This window comes from Podarcis erhardii, assembly GCF_964252035.2.
Source record: "Podarcis erhardii genome assembly, chromosome: 6".
NCBI lineage: Eukaryota > Metazoa > Chordata > Lepidosauria > Squamata > Lacertidae > Podarcis > Podarcis erhardii.
Window position 1 is genome coordinate 37,520,824 of NC_138510.1, and position 23,670 is coordinate 37,544,493.

Sequence of the window (23,670 nt, forward strand, 5' to 3'; positions counted from 1 at the left end):
AAGCAGACGGATGCCAACCAACACAAACACATACATATGCTGATTAATGCACCATGCAAATAGAAATCTTGATGTGATTGCACACTAACACCATGCATTCTCAGTGCAGTGCAATTTAATCAAAGTTTTTCAGTGTGTTAATTGATGCATATATGCAAATGCCTACATCAGTAACCAGTAGAGGGGGTGGGGAGACATGAGCGGAAAACTGTGGCAAACTGTGTGCGTGTCTGTTCCAAAAATTAAACTTACAAAATCTCAAGAGTCAGAAGAAAGGGCAAGACAGAGCCAACCCACAGAACAATAAAATTGGAATGGAGAACATCCACATATCCTAGAAATCAGAAAAAGAGAAATCTGATTAGAAGTGAAGTAAAAGCGGAATGTGCATTATTTCAGTGCTTAGTAGTTAACAGTGATCAAATTAGCATCCTTCATGCAAAGCACCATAAGCTATTTCTTGGCATAGAAAATTCCAGCATAGGAAGGGTTATCATGTTTCTTATTTTATGCAGTTGGTAATGGAAATGCAGCAAAAATATACTTGGGGAAAACTGATTTGCAATAGAGATGGGGCTAAGTGCCGTTTGTGATGTAAATAAACAAGCTTTGCAAACATTTTCTTTCAACACTCCCCATATTTGCTTTTATATTGGAAAGTAGCTTTAATTTTCAGCATTATATGCATTCATTTTGCCTCATAATTAATAATACACATTCCTTACTGTTCCCTAAGAGAAGTCTGTTCCGAGGATGGCTAATCAAGCCAAACATTCCCCATATATGGCTTGCATATGATGAATCCTAAACAGCCTAGGGCTGTTTAATGGACCACATTTTCCCATACGAAACTGTTGTCATCCAAGATGCTCACCAGATGCCCTTCTTCAGATATCCCCACCTCCTGTGATCAGGCTGGTACATGCTGATAGCTGATGGCTTTTTCTCTGATAGCACCCACATTGTGGAGCACTCTCACCTAAAGATGATGCTGATGATTAAATTTATTACCAACCCATCACACTAAGGTTCCACAGTAGATTACATCAATTTAATATGCAACCATAAAAGCAGTTTACAACGAATTGCAACCACAAAGATGGGGTGGGTTCTAAATGTATACATATCTTGTGTCAAAGTGGTGCATCTTCAGCATATGCCGAAAACTGTCTAGTGAATTTGCCAGACCTCTGAGAGGAAGGAGTTCCGCAATTTAGAGACTGTCACAGGGAATGCTCTCTCTTAGTCTACCATGTCCCCAAGCTTCTGGAATGGTAATGGAACTACCAAGAGGCCCCCTCTGCTGGTCTTAGCAACTGATAGAGTCTGTAGAGAAAAATGTCATCTTTCAGGTATTTAAAGCACCTTGAATTGGACTCAGAAATAAACTTAAGTCAGTTCTAAAACTCCAAAACTGCAGCTCTTTTAGAACGGGGTTTTATGAGCTCTACAGATGGAGTTTTATGAGCTCTACAGATGGAGCTCTACAGTCAGCAATCTTGCTCTTGCCTTTTGGACCAACTGAACTTTCTGCATTGCCTTCAAGGGCAGCCCTACATAAAGTGCATTGCAATAATCCAATCTGGAGTTTGCCAGAGCATGAAGTACAGTGGCCAGGTCATTTCTTCCCCAAAGGGGTAGTAGCTGGAGAACCAGTCGGACCTGGAAAAAGGTAACCCTAGTCACTGAGACCACTTGAGCCTCAGTGACATTGCTGAATCTAGGAGTACCCCAAGCCACAGATCTGCTCCTTCCAGGGGAGTGCAACTTCATTCAGCGCAGGCTGTCTTCCCATCTCCCAGATGTGAGAACTTGGGGCACATAACACCTCTGTCCTTCCAGGATTCAGCCTCAGTTTATTGGCCCATATCCAGCCCAGCACAGCCTCCAAGCACCAGTCTAACACCTCAACCACCTCTCCTGTTTCAAATTAAACAGAGAGATTGAGGGGAATATCATTTGCATATTGATGCCATTGTTGCTTTTGCTGTTGGTGTTATATATTTATTTACATCTCACCTTTTCCCCTAACAGGGCCTCCAGGCATCTTACAATTAAAATTGTTGTTGTTGTTTAATCATTTAGTCATGTCCGACTCTTCATGACCCCATGGACCAGAGCACGCCAGGCACTGGTCTTTCACTGCCTCCCGCAGTTTGGTCAAACTCATGCTGGTAGCTTCAAGAACAATTAAAATAAGACCAGCTTAAAAACATGGGGAGGATAGTCATCCACAATTTTCTCTTATACTCATTGCATCTAAGATAGTTTTGATGAGTTTCATATGTCAGATCTGCTTTCTTAAAATCTTTACAATGTTAATGGCTTTTTGGGTTGTTTGGCATTTTACTGCATTTGGATTATTTTACTTAGTGTTGTAAACTGCCCTGAGGGTATAAAAAGATAGGTAGTTGTGGGATGTAATTCACTGGGAGCAGTCAAATACAACATTCCTTGTTTTGCTAGAGTGGACATGCAAGGGAATGTTTGGTCCAGCCAGTCGAAACTCCCTGTTCCTTCTGGCGTGGAGCATCTTTCCTTGCATGTGACTAGTGGGTGGGCATGACCTTTCCAGACCAGGTAAAAGGACAATGGATGCTGCCACTCTCTCACTCTCTTCTATCTTCTTTTCATCCTGCAAACTTCCTGGAATGAACTGCTGGCTACCAGTCAAGCAGTCCCCCAGGTCATCTCCCTTATGGGATAAACCTGTTAGTATAAGTTTGTAACTTTAAGCCTAAAACCTGCCTTCAGGGATCACACTGTGCTCTGCCTGATCATGAGCAATCTTTTTTTTTTTTTTTATTGCTTATGAATAAGACTGTGGAGTCTTTATTCCTTTAGGAGGGATTCAAGGGGTCTTACCAGGAAAATATTAGAACACATTTCAATCTGGACAAGCTAGATGGAATTGTGTATTGTCTTAAGAAACTCACACGAGTTTGCAACTAGTTTTCTGCTGTGTAAGGGGAATGCACTCTGCTAAGTAAAGAAACTCACTCACACAAGTTAGGAAGGATATTAACAAACAATATATCCTCTCCTGCCACCCTGAACATTCCCACAGTAGTTAAGTAGGCAATCATTTCTTTCAGTGTGAATAAATAAAGGGGTTGTGGCAGAGGAAGAAAGGTGGAGAAAATGGACATACTGTATCTTTATTCACAGATCCTTTTGAGATTATCTTTTCACTTTAGATCCCAATGAGCCTGAATGAGGCCAAGGACATGTCATTGTCATTCAGAATGTATTAAACTGTAGCATACTCCCACTCTGTTCTGTTGCCTTGCAGAAACAAAGGTCCACATGATAGTTGACCTGTGTGCATTATGTGAGATGTGCCATCACGGCAGAGGAAAACATTGCTTTGCCATTGAAGTTGCCAAATGCCTGTTACAGAAATGTCCTAGTTAGCCTCTCAAATATTCCTTTATAAAGATCCACTCTGTCCTAGCCTGAAAGCTCAGGTTTACTTGTGGCTTCCCACACCATGGATCTCCTATGGTCCTACATCCCAGGTTGCTTGGATGCAGAGCATCCATGTGTGGCCCACTTGGTAGTTGTTTTCATGCAACTACACAGCACTCCTGCATTGTGCAGCTCTCCAGATGTCAGACCCTGCTACAGCACATGAGATGCAGCACATAAGAAGGTAACTTATAGCAAATCAGATTATTGTCTTCTCAGACTGGCAACAGCTCATGCTTTATTCTAATGTGCAACGAAACACATTTTATACAGTGTCAAAAACTGTGCAGGGTGAAACTGCACAGTGGGACTAATTACCTGGTTACTGACTGAGTCATACTGAACTCTGCGGAAACAGTATATGTAAGTAAGGCCAATATCTAGTAGTGGAAGCAAACAAAGAAAAGCAGGGTACATGGTTGTGTCATAGTGCCTCTTCTCCCATGATACTTAGCAAGTTACCTTTCTTTTAAGAAGTTGGAATATCACCATCTGGGGCTGATGTGAGCAGTTTTGCTTGCAAGCCTGAGAAAATTCCCTCCAGCTCTCTTAATGTATGCTAGTGCCAAGGAACCTATGGCCCAGTCTATGGTGGAAGGTATGCTCTTCATCCATGGACTGTGGAAACAGTGCTTTGCCTCCATGGTCACTGGCAATATCCTTCTATCAGTTGATGGAAACTGCAGATAATAATAATAATAACACCTCTCCCATCTGGCTAGGTTTCCCCAGCCACCCTGGGCAGCTTCCAACTAAAGATTAAAAATACATTAAAACATCAGTCATTAAATACATCCCTAAACAGGGCTATCTTCAGATGTCTTCTAAATGTCAAATAGTTGTTTATTTCTTTGATATCTGATGGGAGGGCGTTCCACATGGTGGGCGCCACTACCAAGAAGGCCCCTGTAATTTAGCTTCTTGAAGTGAGGGAACCACTAGAAGGCCCTTGGAGCTGGACCCCAGTATCCGGGATGAATGATGGGGGTGGAGACGTTCCTTCAGGTATACGAGGCAGATGAGGAGAGTGTTCTTGGGCTCAAGTCCTGCTTGCTGTTTTGCCAGAGGCATCTTGTTTGCCATTGTAAGAACAGGATGCTGGACTAAATGGACCATTGACTTGATCCATCAGGCTCTTCTTATGTTCTTATCTCAGTCTAACATACTAACGGAACACACACACACACACACACACACACACACAGAGAGAGAGAGAGAGAGAGAGAGAGAGAGAGAAGAGGAGGAGGAGCACCTACTTTTTCTTCAAGCTTTTGATATAGCTGTCCCCATAGAATAAGACTCTGCAGCACCCCAACTTCCAAGGTGCTGTCTTCCATGTGATATCGTTGCCCAGACATTTCATGGCACTGTGAAGAGAAGAATGAAAGGATTGCCACATGCAAAGAATCATAAAATCATAGAGTTGTAGAGTTTGAAATGACCGATGTGGGGCTTTTCCCATGACCGTGAGGTTAAGAGTCTCATGCTCTACCAACTAAACTATCTCAGCTCTGAGAGAGAGAGAGAGAGAGAGAGAGAGAGAACACCTCTCCTTTTCTCCAACACTTAGTATTTTACCACTACCTTGCTGACGTCTGACTAGTAGCAGGAAACAGCTGACAACCACAGCATCAATTAGCCCATTTGTGTCTTGTTAGGAATGTTATGCATGTTTATTGGCATTTAACTAGACAATTCATTGGTATAAAGACTGTGGGAGGGAAAGCTGTACAAGCCCATTGTGCGACTTGCTGAAAAATTAATTTGAGTTCTGTCTTCTGCCTTCCTCTTTTTTAAAGCCTCCAAAATTGTACAGAAATAGTCCTTTATGAAAATGCCAGTGCTCTGTCACAATCTGAATATGGGTTAAGACGTTTGGTAGAGGGAGCTGCCCTAGGGCCAAAGGCTGGGTTTCACTTTCATGTCAGCTTCTCACAGTTGGCCTCGATCAAGTGTATGTGTTTTTTTATCATAGCAAATGCTTAAAAGAACAATAATGTGTTGTGACATGAACGTTATTGCTAACAAGCAAGTACAGAAGCAGCTGGTGGCAAAGGAATCGATGGTGTTTGAACATTAAACAACCCTCATTCAGCACTTAATGTCACTGCAGCTCTCTGAAGGAGAACACAATATTGTCAGGATTATGGGAAATCATTCAGTGTACCCTCTGCAGCTTCCCATCTTGCCCTTGGGTCTTGTGTGTGTGTTTCTTTTTTTAAGGTCAGCAGAGTAGTGTTCATCCATAGTTCAATTTTATCTAATGTTTCAACGGGAAACTAGTTGTGTATTTTCTTATTTGTCCACATTATCAACAGTATATTCTCACCTCTGAATTATATGGCTTTTCAGCAGCATGGTGATAAAATGTTTCAAACAAAACACCACTTTTTCTATTATCATTATTAAGTCAAGGAGCAGCTGCCTGAAAGGTCTGCTCAGTTATGAAACTTACTTGGTCTTGGGTAGTTTACTGTTTTTTCAGCTGAAAAAGATCGTTTTGTAAGGAAGCACAATCAAATTTGCACTGAAAGGTGGGAGGCAAATACATGTGATGGTAAATAAATACACCATAAGTCAAATGTTACTCATATGTGAAGGGGCTAGGAGACTGCACTGCCGTATCTGCCCCTCGCATTGTGTGCAACAACTGGCACCAGCCATGAAGTCCATGTATTGAGCATGAGCATCTGCAAGGAAGTCTACATGTCTAGAACTTTGCACACATCAGCTCCTACACATTCTGGAATCCTGCTCAATCACATATGAAAGCCTGTTCGTGTAGAGCTTTATGCATGTAGGCTTCCCTGATACAGAATCCCATGTGCAATACATGAACGTCAGGGCTATACAGCAGGCATAAGTGAGGATGCAATCAGAGCTGCAGCCCCTTCAATGCAAGGAACCTGCTTCATGTGAATAACATGTGAATATGTACCATCATCAAATGCTATGGGGTATTTCATTGGCTGAGTTGACCTACTTGGTTTATTTCTTCTTCAGCTCTCTGATGGAGAACACTATAGTGTCAGGATCTAGACATCAACATGTCACATGCATCTAGTAATCAGTGTTTTGTTTGCTACATGCCATGTGACTAAGTGTATAGACTGCCACTCCCAGGATCTCATTTGTGGAAGGCACAAAGGGAAACATGCACCAAACAACACAGGCATAAAACAGTTTCCAACCCAACATTGCAGGATCATCAGTTTTGGTTTTTGAAATATTGCCAACCAGTTTCATTTTTAAACATAGGAATGTGCACCAGATTTGGCCCAAGCCCAAACTGAATTGGGCCAGCTTGCGAAGATCACAGCTTGAGCGTAGTTGGGTTGAGGCAACCCTGGATCACACTGGGTCGGGATGCCTCAAGAAATGCACTGGGGAAGCAGACCCCAGCAGGATTGGAGGACTAAACCCTTTCTGCTTTCAGTTAGTGGTGTGTGTGTGTTGTGTGTGTGTGTGTGTGTGTGTGTGTGTGTGTAGGACAGGCACAGGCAAACTCAGCCCTCCAGATGTTTTGGGACTACAACTCCCATCATCCCTGACCACTGGTCCTGTTAGCTAGGGATGATGGGAGTTGTAGTCCCAAAACGTCTGGAGGGCCAAGTTTACCGATGCCTGGTGTAGGAGATGCAGCATGTCCTCCCTCCTCCTCTCCACCGTACATTTAATTGGGGGTTGAGGGAAACTAATTAAACATTAACCCCACCCATGAATTGTTCTGGAACCAGATCTGGATCTGGTGGTCCTTGACTTGGCCCATGGCAGGGGGCTTTGGCTTAACCCTAAAGATACGCACCTCTTCATTTTCATAAGAAAATTAATACACCACCAAGTTCCTACACAACCTATAGTTAAGTGGCTAGAATTACAGGATGTATTCTGAACCATATTACAATATACATGCCACATATGACACTGTACACATTCTATACCACAGTCCACTTTAAATCTTTTCAGGGTAGCTAGCAGGTAAGTAAAACAATGCCAATATATTATAACTATCAATCAATTCCTAACAGCAATAGAACAACAGTACATAAATAAAACATCAATAAATATTAGTTCACTGTGACTATTTTTACGATGTGTGCTGTATCCCTGTTATAAACTGTGTCAAAAGTATGATATTACGCTGTATATAAATTATTAAAATAAAGGAATGGATAAATGAACCATTGTTTGGTTCCAAGCTTGTTCCGGGTCAATGTTCCAGGAACTGCATTAACCAGATTCTAGTCTGGTCAGAGGACTCATAAAGATAGTGGCATCGATATCTCTTTTATGTCAATTTAGAGGCTTAAAGGGGAATATCTCGAATCCTGGAATCTTGTAGCTAATGCCAAACTTATCCAAAAATACTAAGCTAATTCCCTTTCAAGTTATCTGTCACTGCTTCTGCCCTAAGTACATTTTAGTTAATGTAATGTAATTAAACCCTTCTTTGTATATCAAAGGTCTCTAGCGAGTCATACATTTCAAATTCAAGGTTAGGCTTTAATGACTCATACACAAAAGAGTCAGCCCTCTTAGCGCTGAGAGGGGAGGTGGAAATAATGAACTCAATAGATCAAATGGTTCACAAAGGTAAGACTATGCAGGAATCTGGGTTGCAAGGTATGCTTGTAAGTCACTGTTTCTCAAAGGCTTTGGACATATGCCTCCGCTTTGAAGTTTTTTTACCTTCTGCCTTCCCACATCCCAACATTAATAAGTTGTTTCAGTTGCTAAAGCCTGGTTGGGGGTTAGGAACATAGATACACAGGAAGCTGCCTTCTACCATTGGTCCATCTAGTGACATGGGCTGTCAGCAGCTCTGCAGTTGGTCCCTGCAGTCTCCCAGGACACTGCAGGGACCAATTGCAGGTGCCCTTTCATTTCTTAGGTTCAGCTGTATCAAGCAACCTGCTAATGTATGCTCAACCATGAATCTTACTGGGTCAGCCACAGTTTCTCCATCTAACTTATCTCACTGGGCCAAATCACATTACAGGGCTAATGTAATGTGGGCATATGCCACTGAGTGCCCACTTACCAGAAGCCCTCACCCGCACCTTCCAAGTGGGGGAGTGGGCTGAAGAGCAGGACCTGCACCTTCTGGCCAAGGGCCTGCCACTTGGCCATGCCATGGTTTTAGCTCTTCACAGGGTCAATTGGCTACAGCAACTAGCTTCTCAGGATTCAGTTCCATTGAGGATCTGAAAGGGAAGTGCGCTCTCTCTCTCTCTCTCTCTCTCTCTCTCTCTCTCTCTCCTGCTCTGCTTCTGGACCATGAATAGGAGGCCTAGCCTGATTCCTAGCAGTGCCTTCACTACCTTCTTTCTTTGTTGAGGCACAAGGGACTTCAGTGTGCAGGAGAAATCAAAGTTTGGTTGCATATGCTACCTATCACTCATGCAGCCAATGGATTCAACCCAGGAAATTCAGAAGGTAGTATAGTGGGATAAGGGAACCAGAGGTTGTTGGACTACAACTCTCATCATCACTGACCCATATCTTGCTGGCTGGGACTAATGGGAGTTGGAGTCCCAGAACATCTGCAGGGCTACAGTTTGACCACTCCTTGGAAAAGACCCTGATGTTGGGAAAGATGGAGGGCACAAGGAGAAGGGGACAGCAGAGGACAAGATGGTTGGACAGTGTTCTTGAAGCTACCAGCATGAGTTTGACCAAACTGCGGGAGGCAGTGGAAGACAGAGGTGCCTGGCGTGCTCTGGTCCATGGGGTCACGAAGAGTCGGACACGACTAAATGACTAAACAACAACAACAACAAAATTATAGCTATTATGTACTTAATGGAATGATTCTATGATTCTGTTACAACACATGGTGCATTCTAATACATATACTTGACTTGAAAGAGCAAAATAATCTTTTAAAAAAGTGTCTAGTAAACATACAATTCCAATGATCCTGATTTATTTCTTATGAGGCAGGAGAGACCCATAATGACAATTTATTATGTCAGTTCCTTCAGCCTGACATATAATCCAATAATTTAAAGATGCATCAGATACCTTTCACTGGTGTACCTTCCCTTTTCACCATTTTAATTTCATTTGAATTTGTAGACAACTGTGAGATTCCATCTTACCCGATAGCTTGGTGATCAAAGTACTGTAACTGAGAGAACACTTTGCTTGGTTCATCGCATCATGAATGCTCAAAGTTGCTGGCTCCCAGGAGTAATATTTGTAAAAGAAACAGATTCTAAAAGCAGCCAGCTATTTAAAAGGATGCATAAAGTCTTCCTTTACCATGACAATGAAGAGGCTGCTTTAGAGTGTGCACACATCTCATCAATATTTAATGGCTTCAGTATAAAGTTATTGCATCTAATTCTTCCTACCGCAAATATAACCACCACTCCAACCCGTACCTCATAAATACATCTGCTCTTGTTTTACTTAGAATTGTACTTAAGAAATGAAAATATTTGGATCCTGGTGTCCCAGATAATCCTTATTTTTTATTTTATTTTTTGAGAGAAGCTCAAACCCACTTTTTCAAAAATAGCTTCTCTAAATATTCTCTTTAATCTCAGGTATATTGGTAAACCTCACCCAGGGATGAGGAACCTCATGCTTCTAGGTTTGTAATTTCACATGCAAGAAATACAAGCATGCTTGGCCAACCAGCATGCTCTCTTAAAGTGTGTGTACCTACTCACTTTCTCATATATAATTAGGAAGGTTAAGATATTCATGTCTGAAATGTTAGGATGCTGGTAGTGTGGGGGATAGCCAATTAAAACATAATCCCCAGTGAGTTTTTCCAGTATTTCCAGGCACAGCCTTTCAGTTTTCTTCATCTAGGAAAAGAAAAAAATGAGGAACCAATGGGGCATGGCAGTTCTTGTTCCTTCCCCAGACACATCAGGATGGAAAATGGCACAAACAGAGGGCACCAGAAAGTATTGCCAGGTTCTAATGAGAAATGGCTACAGTAGCCTGAATCATAATGTGACTTCTAAGCCATTGCTCTAGGAAGCAAATGACAGAAAGCAGCTGCCACCCATATGAATGGATTGCTCAGAAGCATTGCTCAGATGCTGAACCATTGGGAACATAGGATGCTTCTAGACACTGAATCAGATCTGTGGTCTGTGTAGCTCACTCTTGTCCACACTGACTGGCAGAAGCTCTCCAGGATTTCAAATAGAGAATCTTTCCCAGTCCTCCCTGAAGATGCTAGGGATAGAACCGAAGACCTTCTGTATGTAAAGCACATGCTCTGCCACTGAGCTTCAGTCCTTCTGCATCATGCATTTTACCATTTTTATGCTAAATTTAAGTGGTAGACAGCCATGTGGCCCAGCATGAACTGTGACTTGGCCCTGATGTAATACTGCTTCTTTAACACAGCTAGACTCAAACTTGGTTCATGCCCCTGGAGGCTAATGCAAATGAAAGTTCAAATAGCCATGGTCAAAAATATATCTATACGACCAAAGTCTAATCTGAGAACTGTAACCTGAACAGGCTAAGGCGCAATGCCTTGAAGAATGGGCTGGGGAAGCTGTCAAGGCATCCCAAAGGAGTAAGCTGTCTTATCACAAGGAGAAAATATACAGCCAGGATGTATTTCTCAGCTCCTTGATCAAGGACTGCTTTCTGTCAGTTTCAGGGCTACTGCTGTAACAGCGATAAAATATATACATTAGACAGACAGACAAGCCTACCACTTATTTGAAGTCCATGTTCTGGCATGCCTCAGGCTTAGCACTACTTGCTTATTGGAAGGGAAAAGATAGATAGGTGTTATCAGATTTATAGGGCAACAGATATAAATACCGTAGACTTTCGGTTTATATTTACTTTTGAGGAATAGCCACGTTGGTTAGAGGGAGATTAGAAATATGGTTAGACGGCAACAAAGTGTTGAAGGGCTTCCAGGGACATGCCATTTGAACAGCATTGTTTGATTTCTCTGCTGCAACATGGCAGCTTAATGACACACTGCATGAATGTAATGTCAGGTGAAAATGTCATTTTAGTTCTGGGATCTTCAGGTTGCTTTGAAAGCCCCACCCTAAGAAGCTCTGAGGAAGGGCTGGAGTAATCTCAGCTTGATTGATCCTATTCCCAGAATGTCTTCTTCTGCATTCCCCCCTCCCGTCTCTAGTTTGCTCTTATTTTTCTCGCTGTTGCCCTAGCATTTGAATTAATGTAGAATCATAGAATTGTAGAGATGGTAGGGACCCCCAAGGGCCATCTAGTGCAACCCACTGCAGTGCAGGAATCACTGCTAAAGAATTCCTGACAGATGGACATCCAACCTCTGTTTAAAAACCTCCAGTGACAGAGAGTCCACCACCTTCCAAACTAGTCTATTCCATTGTCAAATAGCATCTGTGCTGATATGTTTACCTTCAGGTAAGTTGCTGCTATATAGCATGGGGGCAAAAGAACAGGGGAAAATAGCAGGTAGCCGCTTCTAGCAGAAGACTAAGAGGCCCTCCAGACTGGTGAGCTTTTTGTGAGATTATTCTGGAACACGGCATTGATGCAATACTAGTGTCACCTCTTTCTTTGTACTCTTAGCAAAGAATCACTGTCCCCTTCATGGGAACATTCACTCCTTTCCTTAGTTTCCACACTGCTTTGAACCATCATGTCTTCATTATGCCAAGGCCATTCAACCTAGGTAATTCTCCCTAGGAATGTTAAAATAACTGATTACATTTGTCGTGGTGGTTCCATGTATAATCAGATTAATTTTTAAATGATTGATTACACTAACAGATTGCACTTAAAGAAGAAGACACCATCCCAAAGAGCTGATTCAGATCAAAGGCAAAAGACATCAGTAACCACATTTTATATCTCTTGAGAATCATGTCCCAACACTGTCATCATGCTTGCTATGATGAGATGCAGCTGTAAAGGCTGCGTTCCCACATTTTCCTCCCTTTTTCATAATGCTAGAACTCAGGACAATCCAACGAAGCTGAACACTGGAAGATTCAGGACAGAAGAAAGAAAATGACTTCTTCACAAAACACATAGTCTATTGGAATTCACTTCCATAAGGGATACTGATGGCCAACAACTTGGATGGCTTTAAAAGACAATTAAACAAATTCATGGAGGTTAAGGCTGTCAGTGGCTACTAGCCATGATTGCTATGTGTTACCTACCTACAGTGTTGGAGGCCTCTGAACACCAGATGCTGATAATCAAGGGAGGGGGCAGTGCTGTTGCAGGCTTCTCAGAGTCATCTGCTTGGCCACTGTGAGAAGAGGGTGCTGACTAAGATAGACCTTTGTCCTGATCCAGAAGTTCTTATGTTCCTTATTTACACAAGATTCAGTTTCCTGCAACCTGACCCTGTTCACCGAAGTGCTGTGCTTAGAATTCCTCTCAGCCATAAAGAGGTGTGGAAACTAATACAAAGAAAAAGTAAAGGTCAGCTCTGGTTTATTAGCTGTTTATTATGAGAATGCTATATTATTAAAGTGTTACTGTATAATATATTACTAAGGCAGTTTCCAAATAGTCAAGGTATGGTGAACCAGGCAGATTTTCACCTGAAATCTAACATTCAGGAAAGGTAAGCATTTCAATGAAAGCTCAGCTCTAGTGTTTAATTATTCTAAAACTTTCTCTGTGGCCATCCTAGAGAATATTTGGATCTTGCTGGACCAATTACCATTCAGTATTTTCCATAGGAGTCAGGTGTAAAGCCTCAGAATTCCAGTGGGAAACGTATCTCATAATCAGGCTGCAAATGGGCAAAAGGCTGACGTGAGTTGGCTTTGGGATTATGTAAATTAAGTAAAAGTTTTAAAGCATGCATGCATATTGTCATAATCATTAAAATGGTTTATTCTTGATGTATGTTATTAAGTTGCTACTGTATCCACATATATTAGATATATGTAATCCCTCTTTTTTGCTAATTGCAAAGGTTTTGAAAAGCACTCCACATATGATTGAAATAAAATAAAATGGGACAGCTATTAATTGAAATGGCTGTGAGCCAATCTATTTTCCCCAAAACTGCCATTACTGGCTATGATTGCCTGATACCAACCGCACTCTTCTCTGTGTTCGTTTCATTCACGACACCCTCAATATTCTCAGGACAACAATTAATTATTACAATTACAATTAATTACAATTACAATTAAGTTGAACTTCCGCTCCCATCAGCTACAGCCAGCATGGCCAACAGTCAGGCATGGTGGGAGTTGTAGTCCAACAACATCTGGAGTGCCTCAGGTAGAGAAAGGCTGCCCTAGACCAATTATGTTGGCTTGGATGCAGCAGCTACATTACAGACAATGACCTGGACACCTCCCCACCCCCAAAACAACATGTTCCACACATCCAAGGGCAGTTTGGACTTTTGTTTCTCAAAAATCTATTCTCCATGAATGATGGACAGTTTTTGCAATGGAGAGGAACTTCAAGAGCAATACTGTGAAATGGCATGGGGCTCTATCATACAAAGGTAGAAAGAATATCCTACTAGCCATGCCCAACCCCTTAGGCATGCCAAAACAGTTCTGGATCCTGATCTATAGGCTGCTTCTTTTCCAACTTTGTTCTGAATTTAGTGTACTAGATAACTCCACTGACCTGTTCTAGATTCAGTGATCTGAGGAGTGCAGCCTAGACTTTATGTACATAATCCACCTTTTATCTATAAGATGCATTGAGTACCTGTCATGGAACAAGGTGAGTTATAAATAAATATATAACCACTACCACCACCAGCAACAACCTGTATTTAAAATACACAGCTAGATTAAGTGCTGTTGGTTGTACTTAAGGTCTGAAGACTATTAAATGACATGCTACACCAAGGACTAAGGCCAGTGAAAAAGCGAATAAGAGAGATGGTGAATAGTGCACCTTTTCTTGGTCCTAGCTCTGCTGCCCAGCCACCTGGTTGTGGTTTATATTTTCTATTTAAATGTACAGAATTGGGAGCAGGAGCAAAGAACTCCCAGATTAGCTTTTCTAATGGAAAAAGAAAGTTAAAAGAGGGACATGTCACAAGGGAACAGCTGCTGAAAAATCACAGCCAGGCCACAGATGTTAGAGAGAAGAGGTTAAAGCACAGAGAAAACAAGAGTAGAGCTGGGACATTTTATTGGAGGATGACATTATGAGTAAAAGTAAACTCATTTCCATCTCTAGGGGACTTTGACATCTTTATATTTCAACTGTGGGCTCTCACCTGCTAGCAATAGAAGGCAGCTCTAGAAAAGTGAATGTTTCTACAGAAGATTGTGAGAAACATTTGATAGCTAGCACACTGATTTCAAAATGACATGAAGAGGAAGGGTGTGTGTGTGTGTGTGAGAGAGAGAGAGAGACTGCTAGACCCAGATTCCTTTCCCAACCAGCTGGTTCTGGACTAGAGTAGTCAGTTATACATTACAAGGAAAGCAGATACACAAAACAGTATTTGCATGAAATTCACTATGCTATTTTCTATATATAGATGCATATTTAGAAGAGCTTCCTATAATTTAAAGAGAAAGGGGAGGACTACGACTGTGACCAGATGACCAGTGTTCCTATTCAGTCTGCTGCCCAGATGCCAACTATTCTTGAGCACCTTCAAGACTCTTGTTCTCCCTTCTTAGGGTTATTCTTTTTCTTTCTACCTTTAAACAGCATTTGGACAAGGCACACATTTAAATGGGTTCAAACAGAGAACTATCCTCTGACAGCCACTCGGATAAGGGACTCTCCTCTGTAAATCAGGATAAATGGCTACCCTACTCTGGTGATGCCTATTTTCTTTGACTTTTTCTTTCTCTTGCTCTCTTTGGACTACTATCACTAGCTCATCTGCACCATTACTTTCTCCTTTCTCCTTTTTTTTTTTATCCAATTCAGCTCTAACCATTGTGGTAATGGTTGCAATGTGGCCACCAAGGTAGCATCCTTTGACTTGGAATGTAATCAGTGCTAATATAAAGGAAAATGTATTTTAAAAAATAATTTACCATTGGGGTTAACACTACAGTATTTAATAGAGCATCATTTATTCAAATGCACAAAATATGTGTTGAGGTGCCACTCTTTGTATTCTGTTCATCATGTCCAAATATCAATGAAGTCTTGAAAGAAATCTTACCTCTAATGTTTCAAATTACAGAATGTCCCAGTTCCAAAGAAAATCTTATTCAGATACATAAAGAATGAAACAGAACTTGTGGGCCTAAAAGCAGTGCTTTTCTTCTAGGAAAAAAAAGGTGCCAGTACTGTGTACACTTGAGTACCCCCAGAAAAAAGCACTGCTTAAAAGTAATGTTTAATTTACAGGTAGTTGCCAGGATATATATAGCCAAATGCTGGGAAATTACATTTGTCCCTTAGGAAAATAATGAATAGTTTTATCAACAAAGCCAGCTTATTTTATAAGAAGTTGCTCATTATTACATACAGACACAATTTTAGAGAAATAGTATATGTTTACCAAAGTGTTATTAACCTTTACTTTCTTGCTACAATTATTTTTCATATTAGTCTGCAAGTGTAAACTCTTCAGTTATCTGATTTATTTTAAAAAAATACTAGTCCTCTGATTATTGCACAACTTTCCTAGGGCTCTTAGATTTCTTATACCTCTCTTGCCCATGCAAGTAAAGTAGTTCAGGAAGAAATACATGGGGTTTTTTTTGTATTTGCAGATATTAGAAACACAGATGGGGAATCTATTATTCTCCTGATGTTGTAGAACTGCAGCTCCCACCATCCCTGAGAACTGGCCATGTGGCTGGGACTGATGGGAATTGGAGTCCCATAACATCTGGCATAGGTAATCATCCCCACCACACATACTGCTTCAGGTTATGGAGAAAGTGATTGGATTTCTTAGGAGGAAATCCCTATTCCCTGGGGACCCTATTTACATTAAATGCTACATCTTCTGCATGCTTCTCTGCACTGTGCCAGCTTTATCACTTTGGTAAAGGTAATAATAATAATAATAATAATAATAATAATAATAATAATAATTTATAATTTATACCCCGCCCATCTGGCTGGGCCTCCACAGCCACTCTGGGCGGCTTCCATAGAAACCAAAAATACAGTAAAATATCACACGTTAAAAACTTCCCTGAACAGGGCTGCCTTAAGATGTCTTCTGAATGTCAGGTAGTTGTTTATAGCTTTGACATCTGCTGGAAGGGCGTTCCACAGGGCGGGCGCCACTACCGAGAAGGCCCTCTGCCTGGTTCCCTGTAGCTTTGTTTCTCGCAATGAGGGAACTGCCAGAAGGCCCTCAGAGCTGGACCTCAGTGTCCGGGCAGAACGATGGGGGTGGAGACGCTCCTTCAGGTATACTGGACCAAGGCTGTTTAGGGCTTTAAAGGTCAGCACCAACACTTTGAATTGTGCTCGGAAACGTACTGGGAGCCAATGTAGGTCTTTCAAGACCGGTGTTATATGGTCTCGGCGGCTGCCCCCACTCACCAGTCTAGCTGCCGCATTCTGGATTAGTTGTAGTTTCCGAGTCACCTTCAAAGGTAGCCCCACGTAGAGTGCATTGCAGTAGTCCAAGCGGGAGATAACCAGAGCATGCACCACTCTAGCGAGACAGTCCGCAGGCAGATAGGGTCTCAGCCTACGTACCAGATGGAGCTGGTAAACAGCTGCCCTGGACACAGATTTGACCTGTGCCTCCATGGACAGCTGTGAGTCCAAAATGACTCCCAGGCTGTGCACCTGGTCCTTCAGGGGCACACTTACCTACCCCATTCAGGACCAGGGAATCCTCCACACCTGCCCACCTCCTGTCCCCCAAAAACAGTACTTCTGTCTTGTCAGGATTCAACCTCAATCTGTTAGCCACCATCCATCCTCCAACCGCCTCCAGACACTCACACAGGACCTTCACCGCCTTCACTGGTTCTGATTTGAAAGAGAGGTAGAGCTGGGTATCATCCACATACTGATGAACACCCAGCCCAAACCTCCTGATGATCTCTCCCAGCGGCTGCATGTAAATGTTGAAAAGCATGGGGGAGAGGACAGAACCCAGAGGCACCCCACAAGTGAGAGCCCAGGGGTCTGAACACTCATCCCCCACCACCACTTTCTGAACACAGCCCAGGAGGAAGGAGCGGAACCACTGTATGACAGTGCCCCCAGCTCCCAGCCCCTCAAGATGGTCCAGAAGCATGTTATGGTCGATGGTATCAAACGCCGCTGAGAGATCCAGCAGAACTAGGAAACAGCTCTCACCTTTGTCCCTAGCCCGCCGGAGATCATCAACCAGTGCGACCAAGGCAGTTTCAGTCCCATGATGAGGCCTGAATCCCGACTGAAAGGGATCCAAATGGTCTGCTTCTTCCAGGCGTGCCTGGAGTTGTTCAGCAACCGCTCGCTCAATCACCTTGCCCAAGAATGGAAGATTTGAGACTGGGCGATAGTTGGCCATTGTGGCCGCATCTAAAGATGTTTTTTTAAGAAGCAGTTTAATAACCGCCTCTTTCAGCGGGTCTGGGAAGGCTCCCTCACGGAGGGAAGCATTCACCACCCCACAAAGCCCATCGCCCAGTCCTTCCCAGCTAGCTTTTATAAGCCAGGATGGGCAAGGATCCAGGAGACAGGTGGTTGGTTTCACTCGTCCAAGCAGCCTGTCCACATCCTCGGAGGTAACAGATTGGAATTGATCCCACTCAACTTGACTAGGCAAAACTCTAGCACTCTCCCGCCCCGGCCCTGCTCCCACGGTGGAGTCTACTTCTTCCCGAATCTGAGCGATTTTATCTGCAAAAAACTTTGCAAAATCATTGCAGAACATGGGCCCCGATGTTGCAGGTGGTTCCGCTAAATTGTGAACCACCTGAAAAAGTCTCCTGCTGCTGTTTTCTGCAGATGCAATAGAGGCGGTGAAGAAATTCTTCTTCGCCGTCGTTATCGCCACTTGGTAGGCTCGACATTGAACTCTAACCAGTGTCCGGTCAGATTTGGAATGAGTTATCTGCCACCGGCGCTCTAGCCGTCTCAACGATTGTTTCATTGCCCTCAGATCCGTGGAAAACCATGGGGCTGTCCGGGCTCCATGCAATCGGAGAGGGCGCTTCGGAGCCAAACAGTCAATAGCCCTGGTTAACTCCACATTCCAGCGGGCCACCAGGGAATCAGCTGAAAGGCCATCAACATGGGATAAGGCATCCCCTACCACTCTCTGGAAACCATTTGGATCCATTAAGTGGCGGGGACGGACCATCCGAATTGGTCCCACCTCCCTGCAGAGGGGATGGGTTGCAGAGAAGTCCAGTTACACCAGGAAGTGATCTGACCATGGCACTTCTTTCATTTCGCTTTTACTTAGTGTCAGATCACCAACATCCATAGAGGTAAACACCAGGTCCAAGGCATGTCCGTGGCTATGGGTTGGGCCAGACTTATTCAGGGACAGCCCCATGGAGGCCATGCTTTCCACGAAGTCCCGAGCGGCCCCTTGTAAGGTCGTGTCGGCATGGATGTTAAAATCCCCTAGGACGACCAAGCTAGGTGTCTCCAGGAGAACATCCGCCACGACCTGAAGCAGCTCAGGCAGGGAATCCTTGGTGCAGCGGGGAGGTCGGTACACCAAAAGGAATCCTGTACTGCCCCTATTGCCCAGCTTCCAGAACATGCACTCGGAAAACTGGGTCTTCCCAATAGGACGCCTGGTGCAAACTAATGACTTCCTAAAAATCACTGCAACCCCCCCTCCCCACCCACATGACCTGGGTTGCTGTGCGTAAGAGAAACCTGGTGGACAAGCAGCGGCAAGGACAGGCCCATCTGCTTCATCCAACCAAGTCTCTGTTACACATGCCAGGTCAAGTCCTCCATCCATGATCAAGTCATGGATGGCAGTGGTCTTATGAATCATTGATCTGGCATTGCACAGCAGCACCTTCAGGTCATGTGGGTATCCCTTGCTGATTCTATTATCCATCCGGTCAGGACCAGACCCGGAGGCAGGAATTGTCCTCAGACAACGACTAAACCTGCCCCCTCTGTAATGACATGGTCTAGTCTTAGCATAACTCCTCCTCCCACCCGTGATCACTGAGATTGGTTGTCCCAGTGCATCCCCCCCTGTGGAACATGCCCCAGCCATTTTGTGGGCTGGGGCCCACTCCCCGGCAGCCCTGACCCCTCCCCTTAAGAACAAAATAACACCTTAAACAAACAAACAAACAAAAGCCAAAAACAGTTTTACAAAAAACTGTAAAAATTACAAAAACATCAAAATCAAAAAAATTCCCCAAGCCCAACCAAACATCCATCCCACCCCCACCCCCCACATACAAAAAATCCAAAAGAAATTTTAAAAAACATTTTAAAAACACTCTGTGCCCCTCCGGCAGTAACAGCAACTGTCCTAGTAAGGCCTGTCAGGCCCTGCCCCGGGCCAGATGGTAAGTGGCAAGAGCAGGGCCCTCAGGCACTCACTCAGGGGAGTCCTCCTGGGCAGCAGGCAGCAGGCAGGCAGCAGGCAGCAGGCAGCAGGCAGGAAGCAGTCCTTGTGAGGCTTCAGGCCCCGCCCCAGGCCAGATGGTAAGTGGCAAGAGCAGGGCCCTCAGGCATTCACTGAGGGGAGTCTTCCTGGGCAGCAAGCAGCAAGCAGTCCTTGTGAGGCTTCAGGCCCCGTCCCAGGCCAGATGGTAAGTGGCAAGAGCAGGGCCCTCAGGCACTCACTCAGGGGAGTCCTCCTGGGCAGCAGGCAGCAAGCAGTCCTTGTGAGGCTTCAGGCCCCGCCCCAGGCCAGATGGTAAGTGGCACGAAGGCGCAGGGCCCTCAGGCATTCACTGAGGGGAGTCTTCCTGGGCAGCAAGCAGCAAGCAGTCCTTGTGAGGCTTCAGGCCCCGTCCCAGGCCAGATGGTAAGTGGCAAGAGCAGGGCCCTCAAGCACTCACTCAGGGGAGTCCTCCTGGGCAGCAGGCAGCAAGCAGCAAGCAGTCCTTGTGAGGCTTCAGGCCCCGCCCCAGGCCAGATGGTAAGTGGCAGGAAGGAGCAGGGCCCCCAGACACTCATTCAGGGGAGTCCTCCTGGGCAGCAGGCAGCAAGCAGCAAGCAGTCCTTGTGAGGCTTCAGGCCCCGCCCCAGGCCAGATGGTAAGTGGCAAGAGCAGGGCCCTCAGGCACTCACTCAGGGGAGTCCTCCTGGGCAGCAGGCAGCAAGCAGCAATCAATGCTAATTCCATGCTGCTTTTGGTTGTGGAAGAAAGAGATCAGGTTTAATGGTTATTTTTTTATAAAAAAAATGTTTCTTGGAAATGCCGTCAATACTGATAGTCACCAGTGCTGAAGCAATGATTCTTCAACATCAACTTCATTGGACTGGTCATGTTGTGCAGATGCCTGATGATCGTCTTCCAAAGCAACTACTCTATTGCGAACTTAAAAATGGAAAGCATAATGCTGGTGGTCAACAAAAGAGGTTTAAAGACTCTCTCAAGACAAACCTAAAATAATGTAGTATAAACACTGACAACTGGGAAACACTGGCCTGCAAGCTCTCCAGTTGGACAACATCCTTTACCAAAGGTGCCATGGGCTTTGAAGACACTCGAACTCAGGACGCAAGAGAGAAATGTGCTAAGAGGAAGGCATGCTTGGCAAATCCATACTGTGTTCAACTCCTGCCCAGAAACCAATGTTCCCACTGTAGAAGGATGTGTGGATCCAGAATTGGCTTTCACAGTCACTTACGGACTCACTGTTAAAACCGTGTTTATGGAAGACCATCTTACTCGGCTACGAGTGATCGCCAAAGAAGATACCAGGGAATGTGACCCTTTAAAGTGCAACAGGACCAGATGTTGTTGGACTGAAGCTCCTATAATCCGTAACCATTGACTATGTTGGCTGGGGTTGATGAGAATTGTCATCAGGAAGGACAGTGATTTCTCATTTTTGTAGCACAGAATGAGTATCAGTTCCCTGATCATACAAATCATCCACCCCAAATCTTCCCATCTTGTATGGATTCAGCTTCTGTTTATTGGCCCTTTTCCAGTCTGTTTCCACATGCAAACACTGATTAGTATTAAATGAATCATTTAAATCTACATAATTTAGCTTTTTTTAATAAAAAAAATCACTTTTAGGGGAAGAACTATTTCTTTGCTTCTAAATGGTGCAGCAACATATTGGAAGAGGCATTTCCCATTGTGTGAGAGAATTATCCTTTAAGATATAAGAACTGCAGAAGGCAAGCACTAAGTACTTACATGGGGATTTTTTTTTTAAGAAAACAAAAGAAAGAAAATGTGTTGCCCAGTGAATCAGAGTTGCCTTTTCTTTAGTCAGTTATAAAGATTTTAATTGATTAATCAGAGGCATCAATTAAATGTTGCAGAAGTGGCACAGATCCACTCAACCCACCACTCATGATATGTCAGTTTGACTGTGTGAATGACTTGCAGCATGTGGAGGGGCAGAATTTGTTCTGTGCATTTGCACTGTCATCTTCTTCACAGTAGACTATGATTAAATCACCCAGTGCTCTGAATTTGGCAAGAGGACAAGGAAGATGTTACTTCTCCATTATTTGCCATCCAATCATACATGCAGCTGTCACTTGGATATGAACAGAAGAAGGCAGACTACCTTCTCGACTGTCTTAGAGTATCCTCATCTTGACTGACATCTGCTGGTGAGAAGTGAGTGTCTGGCAAACCTTTGTCACGAACCTCATCGCTGCATCTCAAAGGCTATTCCTTTGGTTTTCCTCATCTACAGTCATCTGTTGCTTTGTTTTGCCATATCAATGCAAAAGTTCAAATCTCATTTAGCATGTGGAAGATGCTACATGAACCCCCTACCTAAGTGGTTGTTTTCGTCTTAAAATTGCAGAAAATGCTATTAAACTTTTTGCTAAATGTTTCCTATCCCAGAGAGCAGCTTATACCCTAGAGCAGTGTTTCCCAACCTTGTGCCTCCAGCTGTTTTTGGACTACAATTCCCATCATCCCTTGCCACTGGTCTTGCTAGCCAGGGATGATGGGAGTTGTAGTTCAAAAACAGCTGGAGGCACAAGGTTGGGAAACACTGCCCTAGAGCACAGGTGGGGGAACCTGTGGCACTCCTTATGTTTGTTGTACTGCAACTCCCATCATCCCCGGCCATTGACAATGCTGGGTACGGATGGTGGGAGCTGGAGTCCAGTAATATATCGATGTCCACTGGCTTCCCACTCCTGGAGAGACAAAATGTTATTGCCCTGGAGTTCTAGGGTCAGGCTTTACTCGCTGAACTTGGTCTCCTTCCATTAAGGCCAGAGCCAGATACCCGCCTAGTGATCTGTGCCTGCAGATCTCGGTCTGTTTCCTCGATCGCTCCTGATCCACCGTCGTCGGGGTGGCCCTTTCCAAATGGCAACAGGCATTTTGGAGAAAAGGAAACGGCCGCAAGGCGGACTTGCCGGGAGCGTCGGAGGAAGGAAGCCTGTGGAACGCGAGGGGCTGTCCACCGCTCTCGTGGTGCTGAATGCCCCTCGCTCCCGCCCGCGGACTTGTGGAGCGTGGACATCAGGGCTCGGCCACACGGCGACTGGTGCAAGCCTGGTGGGACTGCGCCATCTGTCTGCTGAACGAGAATCGGGCAGGGAGGTAACCAAAAACGGCGGCGGAACACGAGGATGGGAGGCGACGTCCACGCGCATTCGCATCAGCAGCACACCCAGCTCCTGCGCCCTCTCCGTGCGCCTGCTGAGCTGATGGGCTAAGCGCGCCCCTGGCAAGCGCCTCCTCCTCCCTGGACCCGCCCTCCCCAGTCCGAGCAGCTAGAGTAAGCGCCTTCAGCATCTGGATGGCAACCTCCTCAGCCCAGCTGCTGAACGGGCACCCGCGAAGAGGATGGCATGGCATGGCAAGGGAGCTCCTCGCCCAGGAGGTAAAGTAAGGAGCACTCGAGGAGTGCGTGTGTGTCTGCGTGTGGGGGAGAGAAAAAAAGAGGGGGTGCGGCGGGCGTGGGGACGGAGATGAATTTCCTTGCAGCCCTTCAGAAACACGAGTTTCTGCTTCTCTCTCCTCTTAAGTCCTTACCTGAATTTTGGACGGTGGATGCTTTTGGGAACTGTGACCAAAAAGAGAGAGATGAGATGCTAAGGAACACTTCTCTCTTTCCCTCGGTGCACTTTCCCTTTCTCTGCCGTTTTGTTCCCCCCCCCCCTCTCCTTTTGCTTCCAAAGCACAGATCAGCTCATTCCGCTGAACTCCTACAC

General features: G+C 44.4%; 1 protein-coding gene and 1 long non-coding RNA gene across 5 annotated transcripts in view; one reads left to right on the forward strand and one right to left on the reverse strand.

Moving 5' to 3' along the window:
* Positions 1-15: 15 nt before the first annotated feature.
* Positions 16-23,593, reverse strand: LOC309343500. The gene is made up of 3 exons (XR_014157316.1): positions 23,492-23,593; positions 4,725-4,835; positions 16-334 (listed from the first exon to the last, which is right to left on the reverse strand). It is a non-coding gene; the product is annotated as an uncharacterized lncRNA (long non-coding RNA).
* KCND3 (potassium voltage-gated channel subfamily D member 3) overlaps positions 22,854-23,670 on the forward strand; it is a 278,188-nt gene continuing 277,371 nt past the window's right edge. The window contains exon 1 of one of the 4 annotated variants that reach the window (XM_081864942.1): positions 22,854-23,339. The gene's annotated coding sequence lies outside the window, so the exon portion shown is untranslated. The remainder of the gene's footprint in view (positions 23,340-23,670) is intronic. The other 3 variants (XM_081864939.1, XM_081864944.1, XM_081864943.1) reach the window with 3 other exon arrangements.